The sequence below is a fragment of the Camelina sativa genome, chromosome 14, assembly GCF_000633955.1.
Source record: "Camelina sativa cultivar DH55 chromosome 14, Cs, whole genome shotgun sequence".
NCBI lineage: Eukaryota > Viridiplantae > Streptophyta > Magnoliopsida > Brassicales > Brassicaceae > Camelina > Camelina sativa.
This window is the reverse complement of record NC_025698.1, coordinates 8364445-8371502: the sequence shown is the minus strand read 5'-3', so window position 1 is coordinate 8371502 and position 7058 is coordinate 8364445. Positions and strand designations below refer to the sequence as shown.

The 7058-nt window shown below is 38.2% G+C and overlaps 1 pseudogene; it reads right to left on the bottom strand.

Moving 5' to 3' along the window:
* Positions 1014–7058, bottom strand: part of LOC104740452 — a 10608-nt pseudogene continuing 4563 nt past the window's right edge.

The window sequence follows — 7058 nt, the reverse complement described above, 5'->3', positions numbered from 1 at the left end:
ATACTCGGGAGGACAACTTTTATGAAGGACAATAATGTTGGTGAAAAAGAGGACAACAATTGACTGGTAGACATCAGTAAAATAAGACTATGTGATAGACAAAATGTAAAACACGGTAGACAACTACAATGTAGACAACTACAATCAAGTAATAGACAATATGTAAAAGACGGTAGACAACTACAATCTAGTCAAAAGGAAACGCTGGAACATAAAGAAAATAAAACTTACGGTAGACATGTTATGGTGGACAACTTAAAAAGACATAAGTGTCGTCCACATTCGTAATATAAGGAAACAATGGACAACATAATCGATATTTACAGATCTGGTCCACAATATCAGGAAAACCTAGTTCGATGTGGTCCACTAGATTTCAAAATAAAATTTTGAATATGCTTACCCTACGGTGGGGGCAGGCTGATAATCGGCTTCGGTTGTGTCGTTGACGAAATCAGAGGCATCTGTTGGACTGCCTCGACGAGGACTGTGAAATAATTGAAAGAGATTATAAGTCAATCAATTTTTACAAGTAAGTATCTATATATATATATGACGGCGGTAAAATCGGAAAATTACCCTCCGACAACGGCCAAGAGAGTAGAGAAACTCATAGCTGAGAAGGCGAAGTGATTTCCGCCGGAAATAACTCACGAAGGAGATTTTGTCTTACTAACGACTGGCGGTATCCACAGAAGAATTGACTTAGTAGAGTAACAGCAAACGGTGACAACGTCGAAAACGGAGAGACGTATGAGGAATAGCAATTACCGGAGAAGAAGCAGAAGAGGGCGACGATTGAGTTTTACATACGAGTTAGTTTACATACGAGTTACTTTAAATTATTTACTACAGTTAACTCCCAAGGTCAATTGGGTAATTAAACTCACACCCAATGCCATCGACATGGCATATTTCGAAAGGCTTTAGCGTATATGGCAGATTTCATAAGTTTTTTCACTGTACATGGCACATTTGTTAGATTTCTCAACATTTAATTCACAAATAACAACAGTTGAAATGGTTATTTTTTTATATATATATAGTTTTCCTACCCATTACCCCATGTTAATAGAAAAATAGTACCAAAGCCACTAGCAAGATAGGCCTAATGTACTAATGTACAGCACAATTCTGATCTCCTAATCTGAAGAATGTCCTAGAGATCGATCGGGTAAAGGGAATTTACTACTTCTGTCTGCAACTTCAGTCTGACCTTTCCAACAAGAACATGAAGTTGGAGTTTTGGCGAATCAGCGGAGGAGGATCAACCTCTGCAACCTCTACGTTTTGCATCGATTTCGAGATATCGTCAACCGAGAATGGGATGCTGCAAAAAAAATCACCAAGACCCATAATTTTTTCAAAAGATCAACCCTTTTAAAAGTGAAATCTTAGCGTTTGTTTTGTTAATGTTTTTCTTTTTCTTTTTCTTTCTGGGGTTTACCTCGAATCGTCATCTAGTAAAAAACGAGTTGCTGATCACGTTCGTTGATTCATCTGACATCGTAAACCGCATGCTTGCTATCACCTGCATCACCATTGTTTTGTCAAGCGAATTTAAAAGAACGTACTTAGCTCTTCTGTTACAATCCGCTCTCGATAATCTTGGGTTTTCTTAAAACATGACTCCAAGTAAGACTAATGTAAACGGTTTGCTCGAGCGTGTCTATCAATCAGATGAAAGTGAAATCAAGACAGAAAAATATTCACTTGCCTCTGGAGATACGCTCTGTGTACCGTATTTGTCGTCCCAATACATAACACTGATCCTGTACACTTGCTGAATGCTAAGCTCCTGCAGAGAAACAAAGAAGTTTCATTCGATTTACATGAGATTAACTGATGAAGAAAAGGGCGCAAAAAACAATTGAACTAACCGGACAAAGTTCGGTAGTTATCTCTTTTAAGCTCTTCTTAGGCTTCTGATGTATAACCAAGAAGCCAACAGCTTGTCTGATGTGCTTTAGTTCATCCCAAGCCAAACCAACAAACTGGAACACAACAAGCATCTTTTAATAAGCAAACTGTCGGAAAAATCCAAAGAGGATTTGAACATCTATTACCTCCTCCGTTGCATCATGGCACCACTTTTCCAGCTCCGCAAGCCCTGTTTTTACATACTCTCCATTGCTAAACGAGCAGCACTCACGTCTCAAAAGAAGGCTACACGATTGACAAAAAAGAAAAACATAAGTGGATATCTACTATATAGCGACATGACAGTGCCAACTATAACACATTTACCTGTTAAACAACTGAACATTGATAAACGAAAATATCTGCCCGAACACTTTAGAAATTAGCAACGAAGGCACCTGCATTTTTGGAAAGTTCAAAGTTTGTGAGGAAAACACAAAGACAATCGAAAACTAATACATGTCAGCTGTGGCTAATTTTTTTATTTTACTCACATAATTGGCCCTCATAGTCCTCAAGTGGCCGTTTAGACATGTAACAATGCTTTGCCAATGAGCAATTAGCACTTGTTGAGCAACAAAATTATTTTGTGAACGTCCCTTTACTAAACCAGAACGTGGTGCCTTTGGTGTCCTTGGAGCCTGTTTCCATCAAACCACAAAAGCAAAACCAGGCTTAGGGGGTTTAATACCATACTTATAGAAAAACGATATTTTTCTGTGAGAGCAAAAGGAAACTAAAAAGAATGCCTACCTGGATGCAAGAAGCAAGCAGAGGAGAAATCTCTTTCTTCATCTTGTCTCGGATCATTCCATATATCTTTTCTAGGAAAGCGGTGAGTTGCTGCTTGAACAGCAAAGCAGGATATTTAGCTTCGACTTGACGTAGTTCATCTAGCCCACCGCCAATCGCTCTTCCATTCATAAATGGAAATCCAGCACTTTGTGGAGAACCTCGGAGACTCTATTATGCAGAGAAAAGTGAGATTAATGAAATCAAAGCATTTAAGAGAGATATGTAACACTTCTAACCACCTGAGACACCCGTCCAAACAAAGATGTAGGCATTCCCCGACGTCTGGGAGTAATTATGCTTCCTGTAGCACCGGCTTTCAGAGTGCGTTGAAGCAACATTAATAGTGTGGCGGAATTGGATAACCAATAGCATAGTACATCGTTGTTTTCCTGCATCTGCAAAGATGTAAAATTTAGCATGCGACCACCCATGCAGCAGGTGAACTGTCCAACACTTGGAACACATACTACAGCCCTAAAAGAAGATTTGCGTAGGTATGAAAGAACATCAATACTACCTCGACTGCAGATGCTATTGTCTCGATAATACGATTAAATATACTGGTTCTTTCTACTTCAAAAGATCTCCAGTGTATCAGACACTTAAATATCAGGCAGGCAGCAACAGGCTTGCCTTCAGAAAATCCTATATCTTCTGAAATAGACTTCAGTAATAGCTCTTGATTTTCCTGCAAGATGGAAAACCGCACATAATGAGTATGCAAAATGCATATTGACACAAAACAGAGTATCTTGTTGCCGCAAATGACATATGTGACAAGGCTTCAAAGTGATAGCTACCTGCTGTTTCTGATTAAGTGATTTCTGGGGCCTATCCTCAGTTTCAGGTTCCTGGAGCATATCATCAAGTATTAGATCTCCATCACTGGAAATGGTAATTAGACAAGGGGCTTGTTTTATTTGTTAACATACCTGAAGCAGTGTTCTTTCTCCATTCGAGAAAGCATCTTTCTCGGGAGTTCTCTGAAATTCCAAGGAAATATCAAAAAGGTCATACTCACAGTTAAGAAGATCAATGCAAAGACATAGCAGGTGTCCACTAGTACCTGAATTATGGTAGATTTTGGTCTTAGAGCCAAAGCTCTAGAAGTCGGTGAGATGGTAAGAGTTTGTTGCCGAAGTACTTTATTCTCCGACTCTAAGTTAAAGACCTTTTCTTGGAATCTAATTTATAGGAAGGGAATCTTTTGTTAGTCTTCTTAATTAAGAGAACAAATAGGCCCTAAATGCAATATCCAATACTAATTATAGCTCTAATTGCATGACGTATTGACGTGAGAAAATAAAAGCTTATTAACAAGGGTAAACAAATGCATCATAATCTCAAATTTGCAAATGAAAACAAACCTCTGAACAGAATCTTGAAGCTGCTCTATTTTTCTCCCAGCTTTTTCAAGTTTCTTACGTAATTCCTCATTTTGGACCAAAGTACTACTATAAGCCTGCTTTGCTTCATCTGCCTTATGTGTTTCTGATGACAACAGTCCCTGCATTAGGACCATGTTCAGATTAAAGATCAGTGACACAAAAAAAATCAAATATGGAGGCTTGCCACATCAAGCATTTTCTTTCTTGAATCCAGAAACAGAAAGAATTCTCATTATTAAATTTACACATCTGCATTTATGGTGCAGACAGTTACATCTTGAAGCTATTTGGATTAAATATGTCAGTTTTTTACCTTTAGCCTGTCAACTTCGTTGCTCAAAGTATCAATCTTCTCTGTATTTTCAACAACAACAGGTTCCTTATTAACTGAACTTGCTTCTTCAATTGTTATTCGAGCCGCCTCCTGTTCTTTTACTACCATTGCAGTAGCTTCCTTCAATTGTAACTGCATGGTATGCAATGCCTCTTGCAGCTTTGCAACTTCTTGCACCTTTGCCTCCTCAAGATCAGTCTGTTTATCAGTATAAAGATAACAATATAATCCAAATTTGTAACTGACTTTGCAGACCACAACCTGCAACCTGGTTTAACCTAAGAATCTCCAAACGAAAAATTGACATCTAAGTTACCCTTAACCGCTTCTCTAGTTGTATACGCCAGGTAAGCTCTTCAACCCGCTTCTCCAATTTATCTTTAGCATCTTTAAGAGCACCAGTCTCTCTTGCAGCCTAAATCAATGTCAACATGGAAGTAAACAGCTGAATAATATTTTTCATGCACACAAGCAGCAAAAAGTTATAAAGCAAAGAATCTAACCATTTTCAGCATCCTAAGCTCTCTTCTAGCAAGTCTGCATCTCCAGGCACATTGCGTGACTATTGCTGCCTTCTGAAGTCTTGTGTAGTATGCGTATGCTTGGCGACCACGCCAATGAGCCTGAAAATAAAGGAGAAAAGAATTTTTTATGCATCAAAGAAACTGTCACCAAACTTTGCCTATTTCCTTCCTAAGAAGGTTATATGTAGTTCGCTCCCAGTAACAAGGAAACTGCGATCTACCTGAAGCACAATGGCGGCTTTTGTTTGCCTTCTTAACCTGAATTCACTACGTGCAATCATAGCCCTGAAGCCAGTCTGCAACACGATTGTCGATGATCTTGTGGTAACAAAAGATTTCCTGTCGATGAACCGGCGGAAATTCTTCTGGAATCTTAGAGCTGCAGCTTCTATTCTCATTTTTTTGTGTACTGTCCGGGCAATTTCGCCTGCAATTAATAAAGCATATATATACAACAAATTAAAACTACCAGCTAAGTACTACCAATAGAAAAGGAGAATAAATGATCAGACAGAAAACAATCAGCTGGTAAGAGAGGATTATGCTTCAAATGATGGAAACAAAAGGAGGAAATGAGAAAAAATGGGTAAGCACTATGATTCTGACTGAACAGCCTACACCGTAGTCAAACCTTACTGCTGTGCAGAAAATACCTCGTAGGAAGGATTGCAAAACAATAGCAGCATTGCGAATAGAACGGAAATTCTTTCTGGCAAAACATGTGCGGAATTGCCTCTGAATAACTCTGGCAGCATTCCCAAGCACCTCTGCTCTCCTCGCATCTAATTCAGCCATCTGACCAGCTCGAAGGAAAATCTTTGTCTTTCCTACCTGGGAACAACATGGTAAAGGTACGTATGTGATACCTGAACAAATACTGACAACGTCGATAGTGAGAATGATGGAAGAAAGATTTTTTTTATCAAGACCACAACGCTAAAAGTATCCATGAACTTGTAAGAAAATAAGTTGGAAAGAAAAGCAGCAAACCAGAATGAAAATTATATCACACCTGGTAGTCCCTCAGACCTTTCTTATCAAGAATCATTTGGCAAGCTACTTTATCATCATAACTGTAAAAGAATATATGATAAAATTGCTTATCATCAAAGAATATATTGTTTATTCAACAAAAGTGTTCATGGAGATAAATCTCAGAGAGAGACTTACTTTCCTTCCAAAACTTCTGGAGCAAGGAGACCAAAACGGTCAAGAAAATCATAGAAGGCAAGCCTGGTAGGATAGCCAGCGCAACTGATCCTAATGGCTTCAAGAACACCCTACAAATGAAACTAGTTGTTATTTTCTGAGGAGAAACTGCATTTAATGAATACAAAACATATAAAGAACCATCGTATTTAAGTAAGTGTGTTATTGTATACTTGCTTTGGTGATTGCACTTATAAATTTATATAAAAATACAAAGGAGCGGTGTATTATAGGTCTAACAAGAGATGTAAATACACGGGACATCCTTACCCCACAACGTAATTGATGAATGACGTTGAAGTTCTCAAAGACACCAGGTTTAAGAACATTGTTCGGCTTTATACATCTGATGTAATGAGGTTCTGTACCATTCAGCGTTTCCATCAGTGAGTGAAGTTGTTGCTGCAATATAGATAAGTAATATCAATAAACTTACTTTAAAGCTTGCAATACATGTTTAGGAATTTTACATGCAAATATGCAATACCTTGAACCGTGACCCAATGGAAGAAAATTTTGATGACCTGGATGAGTCTTCATGAAGTGCATGAAACAAACTCGCCACAAATGAGCAATTAGATGCAGTAAATAGCGCTTGATGTTCAGCAACTATATAGTCCCTGTTCTTATCGAGAAAATTGTCTGATTGATAAGTAACCTTGCAAAATGTTGGAAACACATCAAGAACAGAAAGCTTCAACTTCAATTCGTTTAGGAAAGTAAAAGAAAAAAAAACATCATGAAGAAGCAATACTGTACCTCTCCCGCATAATGGGATATGGTAAAATCAGTGGGAGAGAGCTTCGGTTTAGAAAATCTCTTGTGATTTTTGAACGTCAGGAACAACTTTTGGGAGAAGTCGTTATGTTTAAACGTGGGAAACATGCT